The following is a 21,709-nucleotide window of genomic DNA, read 5'->3' as shown; positions in this document are numbered from 1 at the left end:
TAGCTACCCTAGGGCACAGAGCTGAGTTTAACAGGGAGAAAATGATCCATAACTCTTCCAATATCCTCATCCTACTGGGGCTGCCAACATGGCATTCTTCAGAGTACTTTCAATTCTCTTGGCCCAAAAAAGTCACTTAATCTGAAACTATAAATGAGATTGATATAAAGATATTTTTTAAAGTTTATTTTCCGTTCTGAGTAGAACCCCTATAAATACACATATCTGTTAAGTAAATACAGCCCCAGAACGTTTCATGAAGCAGCGGAGTCCTCTAAATTCCTCGTCAGGCCCAGCCCTGCGAGAAGAACAGAATTTAAGACCTTCGAGAACCTCCGCTTGGCGGGCCTGCCCCACCGCCGGTCACAGGGCCCTTTGTCGGACGGGATATGTTTTGGCTTGGCGCGGAGAAAACGCATTTGCCAGAAGGGTTATTATTACCTTAGCAGTGATTCATTGAAGCGGGTTCCCGGGAGTGGTGCTTTATTAGGATTTCTCGGCTCTCAGCTCCGTTCCTTCCTCTGCTGTGGGACTGGGCTGCATTCCTGTGATCCTGGACGTTCAGAACACACAAACGGCCCATTCACCGTGCCCCGGGGGCCTCTGCAGGATGCTCCCACCTCCCAGGCCGGCCCTCCTGCCACAGCCTCTGTCCGGCAAGGAGCTGACCCCGAGGTCCCCGAGGTGGGCCTGGGCTTGGGAGTGTTCCACATCCCAGAAGGACAGCGAGGCCACCTCATTCCTGGTTCCCAGGACTTGTCCAGGCCCACAAGGGCCAGGCACTCTCATGCGGTCAGGTCCCCTCCTGTGTGTCCCACTGTGCTGGCCACCCCATCAGACTATGACTTTCATCGTTGTTCTGCCCCGATTATGCCAAAGGAACATAGAGACAAAGCATTGAGTAAAGAAATTTGACTTGCAAGTAGGGTTTGCAGGGAGCCAGGCTTTAGAGAGATGGCTCACCAAGAAAAACACAACCAGTATTTAAAGACGAAACGTGAGATTACCAGTGCTACCTAGCTGACGGTCGGTCTATTCCTGGGTTTTTGTAGAAAAATAGCAATTTTTGATTACTACATAGGAACGGTCAAAATGAGATATTCAGACATCCACCAGCATTGCAGAAGTTGGTGGTGTTGGGAGTTAACGACTTACAGAAAGAGTCCAAGTGTCTTTATTTGGGGGAGTGGAAATTCCATCCCTGAAAGTGGGCCTTCAGCCTGACTCCACCTTCATAACTAACCAGACCTTCTCTGCTCCCTGCAGGAGTGAAGGGCCATGCATGTTCTTCCCAAAACACGCTGACCAGAGCCACAGACCATGTGCCAGAACCCTCGTCCAGGAGCCCCATCCTGATGGGGAGCGGCTCCTTGTGGAGCCATGGGCTCTGGCGGTCATTGAAGTGGCTCCCTTGTGTTCTGCCATCCTCCCCAGAGAATGAGGGCATGTTTGAGGAAATATGACCCTGTAGCCAAAAAGACCAGGAGGAGGCCCCTCCCAGTCAGATGCAAAGTCCTACCACGCATCTTCCTGTCCACCAGCTCTTCTTTGAGAGAGACAAGAATCCACCCAGGGGAGACCCTCCCTCCCTTCATGGGGACCTGACTATCCCACAGAGCCACCTAAGCACCAAGCTCCGTGCCCGGCCCCATCCTGCCTCTTAGACCTGTGCTGTCCAATAGGGGGGCCACTGTCCACATGAGGCCATTGAGATGTGCAGTAAGTGTCAAACACACACTGGTGTCAAAGACTAGGTACAAAAAGAGGACATGCAATATTTCATTGATAATTTTTATACTGATAACAAGTTGAAATAATATTTTAAAGAAAATGGGTTAAATAAAATATGTTTTGGGGCCAGCCCGGTGGCATAGTGGTTAAGTTCGGCACGTTCTGCTTTGGTGGCCCAGGTTCACAGGTTTGGATCCTAGGCATGGACCTACACTACTCATGAAGCCGTGCTGTGGCAGCATCCCACATATAAAATAGAGGAAGATGGGCACAGATGTTAGCTCAGGGCCACTCTTCCTCAAGCAAAAAGAGGAAGATTGGCAACAGGTGTTAGTTCAGGGCCAGTCTTCCTCAACAACAACAAATTTCTTAATAAATAAAATAAATAAATAAATAAATAAAATATATTATTAAAATGAATATCACCTGTTTCTTTTTACTGTTTTAATGTGGCATAGATGCAACGTTAAATTTTCTAGTGGCCACATTAAAAAAAACGGAAAAAGAGGGGCTGGCCCAGTGGCATAGTGGTTAAGTTCACGCACTTCGCTTCGGCAGCCCAGAGTTCATGCGTTCAAATCCCAGGTATGGACCCACACAGCACTCATCAAGCCACACTGTGGCAGTGACCCACAAACAAAATAGAGGAAGATCAGCACAGATGTTAGCTCAGCAACAATCTTCCTCAAGCAAAAAGAGGAACATTGGCAACAGATGTTAGCTCAAGGCCAATCTTCCTCACCAAAGAGAAAAAGAAAAAGAAACAAGTGGAATTAGCTAACAGAGGCAGTAGCCCACATTGCATGTGTGGTGTCCAGCACTGTCTTAGACCGTCCCATTCACTGCTCATCTGCATCCTCCTGAGCAGTGGCCTCACCAACTCAACCGAGAACACCTGCCTTGGCCAGTGACTTGGTCCAGAAAGCCAGAAACCCCCTAAACTGAACATCAGCCTGGGTGGGCCTGGTGCCAAAGACCCACGTCCAGCAAGGCTGCAGCTGGTGCCCCTCGCAGGGACAGCCCCGGTGCTCATCCTCGGCCGCTCTCCCATTGCTCCTCAGCAGGCCCGGATTGCACCCCTCCGTCGCACCCCAGACCTGCTCCTCACCAGCAGCCTCTGTCTCAGTCTTCTCATCTGCCTTGCCATCCAGACTAGAAGCCCCTCATCCTCAACCCCTCTCAGCCCCTCACTCAGCCAGTCTCCAAGTCCTGCTCACTCGGCTTCTAAATGTTTCTCAAATCTCCCACCCACCTCTCTTGTGGTGCCCTAACCAAACCCTCGCCAGCCCTCACCCGGACTACGGCAGTCCGCCCATCTCCCCTCCCTCCAGAGCCTCCTCCCACGCTGCCACCAGGGAGACCCACGTAAATAGTAAGGGACCTGGCACTTTGGGGTCACACCATCCTGTGCGGCCCCCATTTGCCCTCAGAGATCAAAGTGCACGTGTTTAGTTTGTTTCTGAATAAGAAACAAGCCTCTCGATATCTCAAGATCAGGAATCGACTACGTCAATAAGACTCGTCTTATTTGAGGGTCCTCCTTGCTAAGATCAGATGGCCCCAGGAATGAGATATGTAAGTGGAGAAGAAGAGAACATTTCCTGAGAGAGAGCAGCTGGTAAGAACACTCCTCAGGCACAAGTTCTAGCACCTTCCATCTAGACATCTTACGCCTCCCAAGCAGAACGGACAGCTCTGGCTTTGCTGGTTCCCATGCCTCCTTTTGGAGCAGTAGGAGCCAATGTGCTTGCAGCCTGTTTGAAGTGCATCTAAGCGATCAAAAAGTATTCTATGCACAAGAAAAGGGTGCTTCTAACTTTTCAATCTGAGTCCTAGCGAAAAGAACAAGATTTGAACTGATGCCCAAACTAAGTGCCCTTTTGATGGGCTGCCATAGGACCCACCCCTTCCATTGTGACAGTCAGGAAACTGAAGCTCAGGAAAGGTGAGTGACTTTCCCAAGGTGGCACAGCTGGCTGGTGGCAGAGTAGAAATTACAACCAGGGTTCAGGGTGATTCATTTTTTTCCCCTAGTTTATTGGGTTTTTAAGCATATAGTTGCAAAGAAGGATGGAAGGAAATGGAATATAATCCACATGTCTGCATTTGTTCATCTTGGAGGAGACAGAAGGCGACGGAGGAGGAAGTGAAAGAGGACATCTTTCAAAGAGAAATACAACCTAGTTCTTCGATTTATATACACGTGGCAGGGAGGTGGGCGGTATGTCCAGGCACCTGCTTTGCCGGTTTTGAAAGAAGCGGTGTGACTATTGTCACACTGAGAGGTGACGACTGTGCACATGAACGAAGCCATGCTCCCTGGAAGAGCCCGGTGCAAGCAGGTGCTCGCCTGGCCTTTTCACGTCACTACGTCCAGTCTCTGCCTCCCTTTGACCACCACGCCACGAAAAGCCCCGCTGTGTGAATATTAAGTGGGCAGCCATGAAGCATCACCAGAGGTACGATCAGAGCCTTGTGAAGACTATCAGCCAGGTTCACAGACTTGGTCTACACTCTGTACGTGTTTGAGGAATGAACAAATGAAGGAATGAATGAATGTAGCGAGAGCATCCAAGAACCCAAACTAGACCATTGTCCCTTAGAGCCAAGTGATGCTAGTTGTTCCTGTGATCTCAATAATGAGAAGAGAACAAACAAGACTCCTTCTCTCCACCCCGTAGGTAGGGGCTGTGTCGCAGACAGGAATGGAGGGGCTTAGGGGAGACCGCTGGAGCGTGAAGAGAGGCAGGGACTCGGGGCATGACGGGTCTGGTCGCCTTCCCATTCTGTCCTCAGAACACGCTAACTCTCCCCTCAGGTGCCGCCCAGAAGGAAATGCCATAAAATGGGTAAGGTCGTTTCTCAACCTCCTTTTGAATCTGGAAACCTCATCCTTGCTCTCCTTTCCGAGGGAGCAGTGGTCTGGGTTAAAGAAGTGGGGAGAGGAGCCAGCAGGCGTGGTCACAGGCTCAAATCGCCCGTGTGCCCCCCTCTGCTGCTTTCCCGATCTGCTCAAACACTTAAGTAGACCTTACGGGAAGGACTTCTGGTAGGAAAAATAATCATTGTTTTAGCTAAAAGCTGAGAAAAATAAGAATGGGGAAGCAAAAGTCCAATTTCCCAGGTATTAATTTTATGGACTACACAGGGCTGTGACCCCTTCTGGCATCCACCTTCCTTTGTCACGAGTGAATGTAAACATACAAAACTTCACTGGCAATTCTGGTCAAAATATTTAAATAGAAAAATTTATGAGCAAAAGAGTGATTTTATTATCCAGTTCTGTTACGACCGGCCCCTTGAGTTTTCACTTGGAAGATTTATTTCAGCTTGAAGGCAGCCTTCTGTTCATTCTCTAATCTCTTCAACCCAATTAACTTGTTGCGCTTGACGAAATACTATTGCATTTTATTTTTTCTGATTATAGAAGGAACTCATGTTCCTCTGCTTCCAGGAAGATGAAGTGGGTCTACTTTTCCCTATTTCTCCCTCGAAGTACAGCTAAAAACCCTGGACACTATACAGAAAACAAACAAAAAAAAACACAGGAAAGGTGGAGAGAAGACGGTAGACCAGCTAGAGACCCCAGGACCCAAGCGATGACACAATGGGGGCTTCCCTGGCTTTTCCTTTGCCTCATATGTTGCAGATTGGGAGTTGAACAAAGTTGGAACCCAGGAAGGTCAATGGGTGAAACCCCAACAAAAGTCTGCTCTCTCTAGTCAAAGGATCAGAAAAGAGACAGCCTAGCAGAACAGAAGAATTTTAGACCATAACAGCTCTGCACCAGCCAAACATCACAGAGAAAACTGGCCCCTCCTTCATCATGACAGGAAAGGCTGAGTGGGGAGCCCCGATTTCCACTTCCAGCACAGTAAAGAGGGAGCACCCCTTCCCTGCCAGAGCGGTGCCACAAGCTTCAACCGAAAATCACTCATCATACCAAGAACCAAGAAGACCTCAAACTAAGTGAAAAAAGACAATCAATAGATGTCAACAATGAGATGGCAGAGACCACTGGAATTATCTGACAAAGATTTTAAAGCAACCATGATAAAAATGCTTCAACAAGCAATTACAAATACGATTGAAACAAATGAAAAATAATGAAAGCCTCAGCAAGGAAATAGAAAGTCTCAACTAAGAAGTAGAATATATATATTTTAAATGGAAATTTAAGGACTAAGAAGTTCAATGACTGAAATGTAAAGCTCAGTGGATAAGCTCAACAGCAGAATGGATAGGATAGAAGAAAGACTCAGTGAACCAGGAGACAGAACAACAGACATCATCCAAACTGAACATGGACAGAAGATGTCCTGAAAAAGATGTTAATAAAGGGTCTCGGAGACCTGTGGAACTATAACAAAATGTTAACTGTTTATGTCATCAGAGTCCCAGAAGGAGAGGAGAAAATGGGAAGGGACTGAAAAATACTCAAAGGTATAATGGCTGAAAATTTCACCAATTTGGTAAAAGACATAAACCTCCAGATCCAAGAAGCTTAACAACATCCAATCAGGACAAACCCAAAGAAATCTGTGCCAAGACACATAATAATAAATGTCTGAAAACTCAAGACAAGGAAGAGATCTTGAAAGGAGCCAGAGAAAAATAACATCTTACTACAGAGAAAAAAACAAGAAAATATCCTCCAGAAACGGAGGGGAAATCAAATATTCTTAGATGAAGGACAACTAAGGGAATTTGTCACCAGCAGACCTGCCCTAAAGAACGACTGAGGGAGATCTCCAAACAGAAAGGAGACAGCAAAAGAAGGAAATTGGGAGCACCAGAAAGGAAGAAAGACACATACAAGAAAAAGATATGCAGAATTACAGTAGGCTTTCCTTCTCCTCTCGAATTTTCTAAATTATTTTTGATGTGTGAAATGAAATTATAACACCATGCGATGTGGTACTAAATATATTTAGAGGAAATATTTAAAACAATGACATTATAAATGGGCTATAGTCAGGGGACATAAAGAGAGGTAAGGTTTCTATCCTTGATTCAGTTTAGCAGAGAGGGACCTGGTCAGCCCCACCTGAACCATTGCATCCAGTACAGCAGTGCTCCCACCCACACTGTACTAAGGGTCAAAATCTGCACCCTAGGGGCTCATCCAGCCCCTCTTTCCCAGGGGAGGCAGCCCATTGCTTTCCCAGTAGTGGGCTGTCCTTTCCATCACCTCTTGCAACCAGATGGGAAACCGTATGCCTCTTGCCGAATGTCACCTGGGAAACACGAGACTGGGGTGACCTGAAATTGCCCCCTCCCTAAGATGCTGAGCCTGGCTGGGCAATGAATGGTGAACCACACAAAGGAGACTTTGGGCTCCATACCATCCTCTCTCCTGCCTGAGCCTTGTATTAACCAATCATTACTACCAGCAGTTCCTCTCTGACCTTGTTGAGCTTGACCTGACTGTAAGTTCATGGACCCCTCAGTTGAGGCCAAGGTAGGGGTGCAGGGCATGGTCAGACTGAGTGCAGTCGGCCCTCCATAGCCATGGGTTCCACACCCATGGATTCAACCAACTGCAGTTTGAAAGGCCTAAGATGGTTGCATATGCACTGAAGTTGCACAGACTTTTCTTTCTCGTCATTATTCCCTAAACATACAGTATAACGACTATTTACACAGCATTTACATTGTATTATGTATTATAAGTAATCTAAAGATGATTTAAAGTATACAAAAGGATTATTTAGGTTATACGCAAATACTACTCCATTTTGTATAAGAGATTTGAGTATCCATGGATTTGGGTATCAGAGGGAGATCCTGGAACCAATCCCCCATAGGTAGTGAGGGACAGTGGTGCAGGTACCACTGTGGTGGGGAGGTGGAATCATAGTCCAAATGAAGGACAAGAATGGAAGAACAAGCCAGAGTCAATGCCCCACAGTCAAGAGTAGGAAGGGGAACATGGGAGACACAGGTGTCCTAATGGGATTCCAGGGTAATCACGGGGAGAGGCAGTCTTGGGACGTGGGAACCTGGAGGGCATGAGGCCTTGTGGGAAAGAGAAAGAGTCCAGGGTCTTGGGTGAGCCCAGTTAGTGGTTCCCCCAATGACAAGCTGGCCTGTGTCCAAAACAAGATGCCTGCCTTACCATCAGAAAGGCAATCAGTTTCCAAAACTCTTGAATTCAGACAGCAGACAGGGGAAAGGGGGCCAAAATGAATCTGAACTTTTAGAGGCAAGCTGAGAACGGCTGCTAAATCTTGAAGCATCCCAGGCTGGATGGCGGACGGGGTCTGAAGACAAGATTTCAGAAGTAGGAGATGAAAGAAGCAGATGAGTATGGAGTGGAACGACCAGAGCTTGTACCAGGTGACCAGATGGCTCATGCCAACAATGTGATCTATGGTGAATGCCTGTCTTTCTCGGGAGACTGGTGGCTGAGCAGCTGAGGTCAGTCACAGGGTCATGGGATGCTTACATGACTGACCCCCACTAATAGCACTGGACACCAGCACTCGAGCGAGCTTCCCTGAGTGGCAACACTTCACCCGTGTTGTCCCGCATCCATGCTGGGGAAATTAAGCGTGACTGCGTGACTCCACTGAGAGGGACACCTGGAAACTTGGTCTGGTCTCTCCTGGACGTCACTCTTTGCTGATTTGAGTCTGTCTGCTTTCGTTGTAATAAACCACAGCCCTGAGCATAACAGCCTTTTCTGAATCCTGCGAGTCCTTCTAGTGAATCACTGAGCCTGAGGGCGGTCTTGGGGACCTCCTGTACCCAGAGCTGGTTTTGGAGGCCCCAGAGTAACCAAGTGCTCGCAGCAAAGAAGCCCTCCCTCTGGCCAGAAGCACTGTCACCTGCTGAGAGGCCCCTCGCCCTGCCAGGACCGGCCTCCTCTGACAGGCGGGGCGACCCCTTCCTGCCTCTCTGTCAGCTGGGTCTCGCCCTGCTCAGAATCCTGGGCCTGCAGGAGAGACGGAGGCTCACAAACAGATGGGGCTGGAGAAGGGTCCTTTGGCTGGAGCCCCTGGAGTTGGCTGAACCCCCAGCCTCAATAGCCCAGCATCCCTGAGAGAGGCTTTGACCCATTAACAAGGTGTATTTTAAGAACCATCTTCATAAGCTTTTTACCCCCATGGTGGGTGGGGCTGAGGGGTAAAGTCAGGACGGTAAAACAGGAATTTAAAAGAGGAGACTGATGCTCATTTTCTGGCATCTAGAACAGGATTTCAAGTGGACAGTGAGGCCGAAGGCATGAGGCTCTGGGGGAAGGGAAAGCATGCCATCCTCGTCTCTTGCTTTAAGCTCCTGGTCACTGGCATCGTGGTGAGTTTGGGGCATGGGAAGGTCACGTGGCTGAAGCCCAGGGAGCAAGGGGGCAGGTCAGGGTGGAGAGGCAGGCAGGGCTTTGTCGGTGGGGGCAGGAGGCTGGGTTCCACCCTCAGGGTCACAGGGATCCCGGCAGGCTTCTAGGCAGAAGGGTGACATCATCTGACTTGTGCTTTGGTTTCAGAAGAGATTGGCCAGGTCAAGAGGAACCAGTGACAGACCACGCAGCCTGGAGGAGTGGGGAGCAGGATCTGGGTGGGTGGGGTTTGCAGGTGAAATTGTCAGGGGCTGATGATGGGGTGACGGTGCCAGGAACCCAGGAAGACTCCAGGTTTGGGTGGGGAAGGGGCATCTTAGAGATTTGTTTTCCACTTGAGTTTTCAGTTTTCGGTGCATGGGCCCTGGAGGGTGAGGTGCTCTGGGGACGTGGAGCTGGGAGACTCCTGGGCACAGGCAGGCGATAATGGAGGTCTCCAGCATGGGTGAAAACTCCGCCCCTCCTAGGAGAAGGGGAGGGGCCTGGGCCACATGGCAGCGTGGGCCCCTAGGGGTAAAGGTTCCATTCAGAAGCAGGGTTGACTGAGGCCCCCACATCAGCTGCAGGGTGACCATCCCTTCCTTGTCCCAGAGCCAGCCTCAGCCCATGGCATCAACTGTGCTCTACCCTTTGGTCCCAGTCCCTGTCTCTCTCCTCCCTGCCACCAGGGCAGGCCCTCTGCTCCACGGGCCTCTACAGCCGTCCCAATGGGAAGAACCAGAATGCCCAAATGGTTTCTCCAGTCCATCTTTACCAGTGATGAGATTGATATATTGATCTGTATCTGATGCCTTTGTCTATTTCTCAATTGCTTCAGAATCTGGAGGGGAGGGAGGGCCAATCTATCCTCCCTCAAACCCCAGAAATAGAGAGCACCCAATCCGAGGAGGAGAAAGTGAGTCGCAAAGTCACAAGAAAACACACACTCAAGAGATGTGTGATGGACTAGAGACCGGGGAGAGGGCAGAAACGCAGGGATAGGATGGTGCTGCAGGGTTTCAGCTCTTGCTGCATCCCCCGTCTGCCCCTCCTCCACTCTGGCTCTTTCTGCTCATCCTCAAGATAAAGCTCTCTGAGTCTGTCCTGGCATCTGAAACCTGGAGAATCAAAATGTCAGATTTCCTGTCACGTCCAGAAAATCACTTCTCCAAATGTGAGCTACGTCTATGAGGTGGCAGTCATTGGGACCACCTCCCACTGTGGCCCCCACCCTACTGGTCCCCAGAGGGCCTTCAGACACTGAAAACAGGCTAGACAAATGCACGCTCATTGCTATCCAGGGGCTGCGTGGCCATTCACCCACTGAGATCTGCTGTGAGGTGGTTGGGTTCCACAGGGGCACCAGGGGGTCCTAGAACATAAGCTCCTGAGGAGAGGACCTGGCCTACCTTGTTTTCTGCTGAATCCAGGGCCTAGCACAGTGCCCAGCACACACCCAGTATAGAGTTGCAGATGGATGGATGGGTGGATGGATGGATGGATGGATGGATGGGTGGATGGGTGGGTGGATGGATGGACAGATGGATGGTGGATGGATGGATGGATGAGTGGGTGGAAAGAAGGAAGGAAGGATGGTGAGAAGAGAGAGGTACAAGTAAGCTCAGGAGAAAAGCACCATGACACAAGAGAACGTTCCTCCATAAGCTGTATCAAAATGTACTAGGATTTTGGCTTTACTCAGGTATGGTGAGGCCCACAGATCAGGAGGTGATTGCCATTGAAAAGATAGTTTATTACTCAGAGTTCCCAAGAGAAAGGGGGCATATCACTCCACGTGGGACCAAGGTCAGCCGCAGGCAGAGAGAGAGAGTGAGTGAGAGGAATTATGGGAATGTCTTTATTGAGGTTTGGAAGGAAGGAATGGGCGAGACAGGGTAAGGGGCCGACCAGATTAGGACTGGCTGGATTGAATAAGTTGAGTGGGCTCTGTAGGGGCTGTCACTAGCTGTCTGATGCCTGGCTGGCAGATTAGGGAGGGGACAGGGTTAGTGTGTCTCACAGCGTAAGAGCCCAGCTAAAGCAGGCCAGCTTGGGGCAGAGGCTCCTGATCAACCATCAGAGCCATGCTCCCCAGCGAAGAGCTTGCTAGAATTGACTAACCTGGAAGGGGCAGTCTCTCCCGAGTCAACAAGGTCCCAGATGTCAAAACATCAGACACAGAAACTAGAAAATGTGGTTTATACATAAGGCAAGAGCAGAAGTCCCCTAAGTCTGTCCCAGGCCATTTTGGGCGCAATGGAGCAGAAGGCCTGGCTTGCCGTTCCACACCAGCAGCCCGGGCTCCCAGAGAGAGGAGCAATGCCAAGAGAAAAGAGAACCCAAGGAGGCCAGCCAAAGAAGGCATGTCCGTGGCACAAGGGCTCCACCCTCTGTGCCTCCGAACTGCTGCTCCCTGGGGAGGAGGCCTGGTACCGTGTCCCACTCTCTGTGGATGGTTGGTAGTGGGGACAGGACGGAGGGCCCCAAAAGAAGGCTTGTGCCCTCCCTAGTGTGGATGCACACTTCCAAACAAGGAGATCTCCGGTGACGTCATCTGCTCTTTAGAGAGAAACCAAGGAGAAAAAAGGCAATCAGCTTCCCCAAGATCCCCACCACCTATTTCCAAAGTGTCACACTCTAGCCCAGACTTCTCAGCAGTGACACTGTTGACATTTGGGCAGGTCATTCCTCATTGAGGGCTGTCCTGTATATTGCAGGACCTTGAACAGCACCCCTGGCCCCACACACTGCATGCAACCTCTGCAGTTGTGGCAACCAAAATCACCTGCAGCCAGGGCCACCGTCCCCAGCGGGGCAAAGTCGCCCCAGTTGAGAAGCACTGCTCTGGAAGCACTGAAGTCACATTCGAAGTTTTATATTCAGCTGTTTTCACTTCTTCGAAACCACTTTTCTGTTCTTTATCAGAGTGTCACACACACACACGTACACACACACACAAACCACAGAAAGCCAACTTCCAAGGTACAAATGAATAAATACCCCAAGGAGCTTCAAGTGGGCAGATCTGCAGTGGATACAAGCGCTCGAGGTGATGATGGCCCAGCCAGGCCCCATGAGTGGGGAGGGGACACCCCATGGGGGCTGCAAGCTCAGGGAGACTGGGACCTTCTCCATTCTGGCAGGCTCATTGCTGGTGGTCCAAAGTGCCCTTGGGTTGTGCCACAGTCCCACAGATTCCTTGGGGAGGCCCTGGGGCTGCCGGGGGGTGCTCGCGGAGCCCCTGGAGAGCTCCCGGAGGTGGGGGCTGCCTCCCTTCCTCTGACAGACACAGACTAGGATTCGTCCAGGCCCCAGGTGTCAGTTCAGGACAAGCTGACGGAGCAGAGGAGGTCCTGTCTGCCAGCTGCCAGCCCCGCAGAATAACAGCCCCGGATCACGCAGACATCAGACACCAGGGCAAATTCGCCACTTCAGCATCCCCACCAGCCTTTGGGCTCCCTGAGGGCCTGGCACATCCCAGTGCCTAGAGCAGAGCCTGGCAGACACCAATGTTCGCCCAACCACGAATGTCAGACCAGGTGACTGCAGAGGGCAGAGGAGGCAGAAAATATAGGGAAATACATCCTGCCCAAAAGAAAGAGGGCTCAAGTATCCTGAAGGTGAGCTAGCCCAGAGGTCAGACACAGGGCCTGGGAGCAGGCTGAGGACGGGCTCACGTGCAAGTCAGGAGGCCTGGGCGGGAACATGACAGAGGACCAGGTTGCCTGGGCCTTCCGCCTTCCTGGCTGCGTGTTGTGAGGACAGGGCCCAAGATCAACACCAGGCGGGTGCCCTCCAGTGGGTCATTCCTGTTTTCTGGAGGGTGCAGGGAGCTCTGAGAGCCTGGCCACACCTCATCACTTACACTTGGGTCCCCCGAGTCAGCATATTTTTTAAATCCCCCAGTGCAGCTGGAGGGGTGGGGGCCTTTGGAGAAGGTTAGTCAAAGCGAGGCTTCGGGCTATGAGAACATAGTGGAGAAGCTTCAAAAAGCCCAGCCGTCCATCTACAGTCATCCCCAAAGCGCCTGGTCAGAGTCTTTGAAGACGTTTCATTCCCTCACCTGTCCACCCATCATTCTTTCGTTCCTTATTCACACTCTTCCCGGTCCCACCAAGGAGCACAGACAGAGGATGTTGGAATCAGAGAACATTCCAACACTCCCGCATCTACACAATTCCCATCATGCCATGGATCAGCCAGGAAGGGTCCCGCCATTCAGATGGGTGTCAACCCCAGGGCAGAGGAGTTCCTCATTTCAAAGTCCTTCTAGAAAACACTGCTGGAAGTTGATGAGTTTTTCCTTTGAGAGGAACCAGAACAGTTCTGAAAGTTACCGCCTGGGGAATAGGCCCTGCCAAGGAGGAGTCAGGATGAGCGGAAAGTCATATTCTCTCGAAAACGGTTAGTAACCGCACACAGTCGCCAGGGCTCCAGTGAGACTGGACTGGAGCGAGGCTCGTGACAGGAGCCACGTGGGCTGAGGTCACCAGCCCTGCATCCAGGACTTTCTGGGCAGGGGGAGTCACTGGCCTGGGGGAGGGCAGCGGCAGACAGGAAGCAGAAGTTTGTCAAGACTGACGATTCCCAGAACACAAAAACACGTCCAAACTATGAACGAAGGGCAGCCTGTCCAGCTTTTGAATAACTCGGAACACTTCATGAGAATGTGGACTCCACCTCAGGCCTCCAGCCACATGGGCCAAAGGTGAGGCTAATTAGAAGCAGCTTTTGGAAAGATGCCGGAATGTGCGGGTCGAGGTACAACGCAGAGGCATGGCCGAGGGCGGCAAGGCCAGGGGGGTCCTCGAACATAAACCAGCCTCCCGAGCAGCACCAGGGAGCCAGTGCCATTTGAAAGTTGATTCAGTGTATCCAGGATGATATTCATTAAACTTGAACCCTAAACCATGCCCTTTCACCCCTCTGGGTCTTTGCACAGACAGCCATCTGTCCACCCTTCCCCATCCTTGGGGTTGTTCTGGAAAAATCCTCTCCTCACAAGATGCATGGTCCCTGGAACACAGCACCAAGTAAGCCAGAATCCACATGGGCACGTGGTGGAGCCCCCTCCTCTGGGGTCCACGTGACAACCAGCGAGATACTTTTACTTTCCATCTTCTTATCTTTTTGCAGCTCACCGGGTTGAAAGTCCCAGGAGGGCAGGACCAGGTCTGTAATATTCGCCCAGCACCCAGAGCAGTGGTTGCTATTTAGCAGGGTCTCAAGAAATGCTTCTGGAATAGTATTTGTTTCCCAGGCTGCCACGACCCAGGGGGCTTAAAACGACAGAAATCTATTCTCTCCCAGTTCAGGAGGCCAGAAGGCTAAAATCAAGGCTCTGGCAAAGTTGGTTGCCTCTGGAGTCTCTGCGAGAGAATCTGATCCCGGGCCCTCTCCAACTTCCGGGGGCTGCCAACAATCCTTGGCCTCCCTCATAGCTGCGTTGGGTCAGTCTCCGCCTCCATCTTCGCCGGCCTTCTTCCCTCTGGGTCTCCTCTGAGTCTCTTCATCCAAACCTCCCTCTCCTTCCTCTTTTAAGGAGACCAGTCATTGGATTTAGGGCCAACCTTATTCCAGCATGACCTCATCTTAACTTATTTACATCCGTAAAGACCCTATTTCCAAATAAAGCCACACTCCCAGGTACCAGGGGTTAGGACTTCAACAAGCCCTTTGGAGGGGGTCACAATTCAACCCGCTACAGGAAGGACTGAATGAAGGAACAGACAAATGGCCCCAGCCCAGGAAGGAATCTATGAGCACTCCACCTCCCTCGACTTTGCCAAGGCCCATGGTGGTGAGTGCTTCCTGCGCTCAGAAAGGTGAGCGAGAGAGACCAGGTGGTGGTCAGTGGTGCCCGCGGAGGGAGCCTGAGCAGTCCAGTCTCCACACCTGTGATCCCCAAAATGGAAGCAAATCCTCAGTCACTAATCATAACCATATCCCAAACACACACGCCAAGCCACAGCTGTGGGGACACACACGTGGGGCTGGATGGGCACGTGTGCTTGAGGATGTGGTGTGTGCACATGGGGGTGCATGGGAAGGTTGTGTGTGGGTGTGTGTGTGATGTGGTGTGGGGGGGCTGTGAGATGTGTGGTGTGTTGGGTGTGTGTGTGCGTGGGGTGTGTGTGTGGTGTGCGTGTGCAGGCATGACAGCTGAAGCCCTGCTTCATTCTGCTCACCTGGAGAGACTCTGTAGGCAGTGGACTTGACGTGCTTCACAAGACAGGAAGTGTTTTTAAGGAGCCAGGAAAGTTCCATTTCTCACAGTTCTGGGGGTCAAAAGTGCAAGATGGAGGTGCCGTCAGGGTTGGTTTCTGGTGAGGCCTCTCCTCCTGGCTCGTAGACGGCCACCTCCTCGCTGTGTCCTCAGGTGGCCTTTCCTCTGTGTGCACAAAGAGAGAGATCTCTGGAATCTCTTCCTCTTCTTATAAGGACCCCAGTCCTATCAGATGAGGGCCCCACCGTTATGACCTCATTTAACCTTAATTACCCCCCTGGAGGCCCCATCTCCAAATACAGCCGTATTGGGGGCTAGGCTTCAACATAGGAATTTTGGGGGGCACAATTCAGTCCATAACAAGAGGTAATTTGAGGAAATAGATCTCAAATGTCCACATTTCTATTTAAAAGGACACATCACTGAGGAGAAAGGATACCTGAGCATTACGGAAGGAATACGGAATATGGCACACCCTACCCCAGGAGCCTGAGGTGTGAGGCAGGGGGTGTGATTGGCCTTTGAGGGGCTCCGGGAACCGCTGGTGAGGCCGTGGAAGTGTGACTCCTCCATCCTCCCCCACAGAGAACACTCGGAGCTTCCTGGCTCCCTGGTGGGGACTGGAGTGCTTCCGTGAGGGGTGTGAAAAGTGACTGTCTGAGTGGAACCACGCCACCTGGTCTCCCTCACAGGATCCCTGGTGGCCTTGGTACCATGTGCCAAGGGAGCTGAGGGAGCAGTTCCCAGGAGGTCACACACAGACTCACAGAAACTCACGAAGCCCAGAGCTGAGGGGACTCGGAGCAAGGAATGGTGACCAGGGAACCTAAGGCCGCCTGTCCCGAGATGATCACCCCATCCCCAGCAGATGCACTAAGGCAGTCAGCATGAGGAAAGGTCAGAGGAGGCTCCATCAGGCAGTCACACCAGGTACAAGCTGGCCACCCATTCTCCATGCTCTCCTCAAACACTCCCCGGGTGCCAGCTCCGTGTCAGCCTCCAGATCCTCCAGGCTTCACACCACCCTAGAACAAGCAAAGTCAAGAGGACGCCCAGGAAGCCGCCTGAGGAGGGCCACTTCCCCTCAGAGGTACAACGACAACAAACGGAGTCCTTCCCTGAGTGGCCCTCCCTGAGACGGAGCCGGGCCCACAGAAGGACGCTCGGGGTGGCCCAGGCCCAGGCTCTGCGTCTTGGGGGCATCACAGCCTTGCAGAGCCTCAATTTCCTCACCCGTGGGGCAGTGTTGGCACTCCTCTCAGGAAAGGTGGACCACACGGTATTCTGCTTGTGAAATGAGTTTGCCAGCCGTCTAAATCAGACTAGAAAAGGCCATGATTCCCGCCCCCCCGCAGTGCTGCCCTTTGCATTTGAAGCGGCGTTCCTGAAGCAGCCAAGCACCAGAGGGCGTCCCACAGCTCCTGAACCTCTGCTCCCCGGGGGCTGGGCTGTGCAGCTCTGCTTGCTCCGGGGCCTCTGCTCAGAGGAGGTGCTGATGGCCCCATTCCCTGTACACGGAGCAGGCTTATTTGCTGCTGGGACTTCCCGGCCACTTAGAGTGAAAATAATTGCATCCACATGGCATTAGTTTATAGCAAATTTCACTGAGTGTTCTCCTCTTAACTCAGCGACTGAACCACCGCCCACCAGGTTCCCCTTCTTCAGTTACTGCTTTTCCTGTTCCCTGAGCACAGTTTGGATTCCATCAGATGGTGTCAGGTACAGTGCAAGAGGACTTCAGTGCTGAGTAAGGGTTAAAGAAGAGGGTCTGCCATGAACTGGCTATGGAAACTCCATCAACCGCTTTACCCCTCTGGGCCTCAGTGTCCCCCATCAGTAAACTAGGGATGATAATTCTGCTAACTACTTCACAGGACAATTATGAAATCCAAATCTAAAATCCAACTGATAAAATGCAAATGGCTACTGAAACAAGTGATCTGGAATCATTTCATCAATCTGCTTCTGGCATGATAGAACAGGTTGTATCAGACCTAAAACTCTCTGCCGAAAATAACAAGAAAAGCTGGATAAAACATGGAGATCCCAAGGAGAAGGAGACTGACTGAGGTGAATCTGACATAAGTGCTGCTCCTGCCCTCCAGATATTTGAAAATTCCTAAGCAGCATGGATTCAAGAAGATTAGAAGCCAAGCAGAAAGTGGCCACTATGAGTGAGAGAAGTTAAGCAGTTTCATCAATCTCACAGGGATGGGGAAAGAACGAAAACTGGAGTTCAAGACTACCAAGTCAGCCAAAACCTGAGGACCTTAAGGGACAAGGGAAATGAACAGAAGTGAAGCCCAACACTCTGAGTCACTTATCTCCCCACAGTGATTGCTGACCTGCCAATGGTGGCCCAGAGGCTGACGGGCCCTGGAGAAAACAAAAGTCAAGAGTCTGGAAAGCCAAGCAGAGCTCTGGGTGTTCTCACTATGCTATGGAGTAATTAGAGCTCAGGGGGCACCAAGGAGCACCATCTGTGAACAACGATGACCCAGAAATAGACGTGGCCTCACCAAGGCTGGAAATCATCTCCAGGCAGCTCACTACCTGTTTGAATTAGATTGATCTGCCCCTAATCTAACAGCCTGTCATAAAAAAGTAAACTCTCTTTAGAGGAAAATAACACAACTTAGAGCCACAATAAGTTCTCATTACAATGCCCAACATTCTACCAAAAATTACCAGACACACGGCCAGCCCTGTGGCCGAGTGGTTAAGTTTGCTCACTCTGCTTTGGCGGCCCAGAGTTTCACTGGTTCAGATCCTGGGCACAGACCTAGCACTGCTCATCAGGCCATGCTGGGGTGGCATCCCACATAGCAGAACCAGAAGGACCTACAACTAGAATATACAACTACGTACTGGGGGGCTTTGAGGAGAAGAAGAAAAAAAAAAGAAGATTGGTAACAGATGTTAGCTCAGGTGCCAATCTTTAAAAAAAAACAAAACTAATAATTATGAACAAAAACAAAAAAAAAATTACCAGACACACTGGACACAAGACCAAGAGAAAAAAAATCACAAGAGAATAATATTGTGGAAAAAATTCAAAAGTCCATTAACAGTAGAATGAATAAATAAAATGTAATATATTCACATAATGGATTGCTACATAGCAATTTTTTAAAAAATACTGCTACACAAAACAGCATGGATGAATCTCAGACATAATGTTCGGTAAACAACTCAGATGCAAAAGAGTATAGACCATGGGATCCATTTATAGGAAATTCAAAAATAAACAAAACTAAAACATGCTGATAGAGGTCAAAAAAATTGGTTATCTTTGAGGGAAACATCAAATGCAAGGTGTATTAGGAAGACTTTGGGGTGCTTGGAACTTAAAACATCCTGATATGGGTGATAATTATTTGGATATGGAGATAGATATAGATAGATTTAGATGTGTGTGTGTATAACAATTCATCAGGCTAAATGAACACTTGGGATTTGTACCATTTACCATATATAAACTATACCTCATTGAAAAATAGAAAAGAGAGAATTAATCTTTCAAAATAAGTAAATAAAAAGAACTCAACATATGACTGTAAAAGCAGATTATATATAGCTGAAGAGAGAATTAGAGAACTGGAAGATAAGTCAGTAGAAAATTAAATACAGAAATAAATACAGAAAATTGTTTTAAGAGAAATTTGGGATAAGGAACATTTAACATGTGAACAAAGAAAAAATAACAAAGTGGTAGGTAGATTTAAGCCCAAATATATCAGCAATTATAATAAATGTAAATTTACTAAACATATCAAGTAAAAGACAAATTATCAAATTGAATAAAAACACAAGGTTTAACTCTACGACCTTTACAAGAGTCATACCTTAAATAAAAGGATACAGAGAATGTGAAAGTAAAAAGATTTTTTTAAGCACTTTTTAAAAGGTTGGCACCTGTGCTAACAACTGTTGCCAATCTTTTTTTCTTCTTCTTCTTCTCTCCAAAGCCCCCAGTACATAGTTGTATATTCTAGTTGTGAGTGCCTCTGCTTGTGCTATTCAATCTTTTTTTTCCTTCTAGTAAAAGGAGTTTTTAAATTATTTTATTGAGGTCAAATTGTCTTATAACATTGTGTAAATTTCAGGTGTACATTATTACGTTTCAGTTTGTGTATAGACTGCATCGTGTTCACCACCAATAGTCTACTTTTCATCCATCACCATACATATGTGCCCTTTTACCCCTTTCACCCTCCCCAACCCCCTTCCCCTCTGGTAACCACCAATCTGTTCTCCTTATCTATGTGCTTGTTTATTTATTTTCCACATATGAGTGAAATCCTATGGTATTTGCCGTTCTCTGTCAGACTTATTTCACTTGGCATAATACCCTCAGTGTCCATCCATGTTGTCACAAATGGCACAATTTTGTCTTTTTTCATGGTTAAGTAGTATTCCATTATATATATATATATATACATATATATATATACATGCCACATCTTCTTTATCATTCATCTGTCTATGGGCACTTGGGTTGCTTCTACAATCTTAGCTATTGTGAATAATGCTGCAATGAACACAGGGATGCATAAATCTTTTTGAATTATTGATTTCATGTTCTTTGGATAAATGCCCAATAGCGGAAAAGCTAGATCATATGGTATTTATATTTTTAATTTTTTTGAGAAATCTCCATACTGTTTTCCATAGTGGCTGCACAAATTTGCATTCCCACCAGCAGTGTATGAGGATTGCCCTTTCTCCACATCTTCTCCAACACTTGTTATTTCTTGTCTTGTTAATTATAGTCATTCTGATAGGTGTGAGGTGATATCTCCTTGTAGTTTTGATTTTCATTTCCCTAATAATTAGTGATGTTGAACATCATTTCATGTGTTTGTTGGCCATCTGTATATCTTCTTTGGAAAAATGTCTGTTCATATCCTGTGCCAATTTTTTGATCAGGTTGTTCATTTTGTTGTTGTTGTTGAGCTGTATGAGTTCTTTATATATTTTTGAAATTAACCGCTTGTCAGATATATCATTTGCAAATATTTCCTCCCAGTTGGTGGGTTGTCTTTTCATTTTGTTGACGGTTTCCTTTGTCAAGAAGAAGCTTTTTAGTCTCATATAGTCTCATTTGTTTATTCTTTCTTTTGTTTCCCTTGCCTGAGTAGACAACATATTCCAAAAGATACTGCTAAGACTGATGTCAAAAACCATGCTGCCTATATTTTCTTCTAGGACTTTTATGATTTCAGGTCTTACATTCAAGTCCTTAATTCATTTTGAGTTAATTTTTCTTAAGATAATGTTCTACTTTCATTCATTTGCATGTGGCTGTCCAGTTTTCCCAACACCATTTATTCAAGAGACTTTCCTTTCTCCATTGTATGTTCTCGGCTTCTTTGTTGGAGATTAGTTGTCCATAGAGGTGTGGGTTTATTTCTGGGCTTTCAACTCTGTTCCATTGATCTGTGCATCTGTTAAAAGGTTTTTTTTTAAGATATACTATGCAAACACCAACCAAACAAAAGCTATTGAAGTTATGCTAATATCAAATTAAACTCAAAAGCCAGAAGCATTAATAAAGATATTTCATAATAATAAAAGGGTCAATCCAAGGAAAACATGACAATTCCAAATTTACATGCACCTAAGAATACGGGTTTAAAATATATGAGGCAAATATTTATACAAATAGAGGGAAAAAACAGATGAATCCACAATCAAATATCTATCTAAAATGGACAGAATAAGTAGACAAAAACATATATAAGAATATAATAAATGGAAAATATATATATACTAAATATATAGTAAATATATAGAAGATTTGAGCAACATGTTGAAATCTCAACAATTTCAAAGAGTTAAAAACACACAGGTTATATTCTCTGTTTTCTGACTACAGTGGAATTAAGCTACAATTGGGGGAAAATTCAAAATTCCAAGTACTCTTCTAAATAATCTATGAGCCAAAAAGAAATAATAACATAAATTAGAAATATTTTGAAATGATTAAAATACAACATATCAAAACTTATGAAATTAAAGCTAAAGCCACACTCAGAGGAAAATTTTATAAGTTTAAATGCACATAAAAGAAGAAAAGCTGAAAGTCAATTATCAAAGTCTCCATTTCAAGAAATTTAAAAATAACAGCAAACTAAACCCAAAAAAGGAAGAAACAAAGCTTAAAGGCTCATCTAGAAGAGATTTGTGAATATAGCTTCTGTCTAACAGGGTAAACCCCAATGAGATTCACATTTGACCCACAAAGTTTTTGACAGAGTTATATGAGCAAAAATGCTGCCAGCTTAAACTCAAAGGGATAGAGATAATAGTAAATGAAAAGAGCCAGTTTGACCCCAAAAATTCCACTGGCAAGAATAAGGCTGTGAAAACTACTCCACTGCAAACACGTACTACTTTTCACAAAAAAGGAAGGATAACTCAGAGGGTGGAAC

General features: G+C 47.9%; 1 long non-coding RNA gene across 1 annotated transcript in view; it reads right to left on the bottom strand.

The window, feature by feature from the left end:
- Window positions 1-440: 440 nt before the first annotated feature.
- The window catches only part of LOC138924602 (uncharacterized), a 32,380-nt gene continuing 11,111 nt past the window's right edge, over window positions 441-21,709 (bottom strand). The window contains exons 2-3 of the long non-coding RNA XR_011439591.1: window positions 15,238-15,440; window positions 441-553 (exon numbers count right to left, since the gene is read on the bottom strand). This is a non-coding gene — a long non-coding RNA (uncharacterized lncRNA). The remainder of the gene's footprint in view (window positions 554-15,237; window positions 15,441-21,709) is intronic.

This window comes from Equus caballus, chromosome 6 (genome assembly GCF_041296265.1).
Source record: "Equus caballus isolate H_3958 breed thoroughbred chromosome 6, TB-T2T, whole genome shotgun sequence".
Taxonomy (NCBI): domain Eukaryota; kingdom Metazoa; phylum Chordata; class Mammalia; order Perissodactyla; family Equidae; genus Equus; species Equus caballus.
The sequence above is the reverse complement of the archived record's forward strand: the minus strand, read 5'-3'. Positions and strand labels throughout refer to the sequence as shown.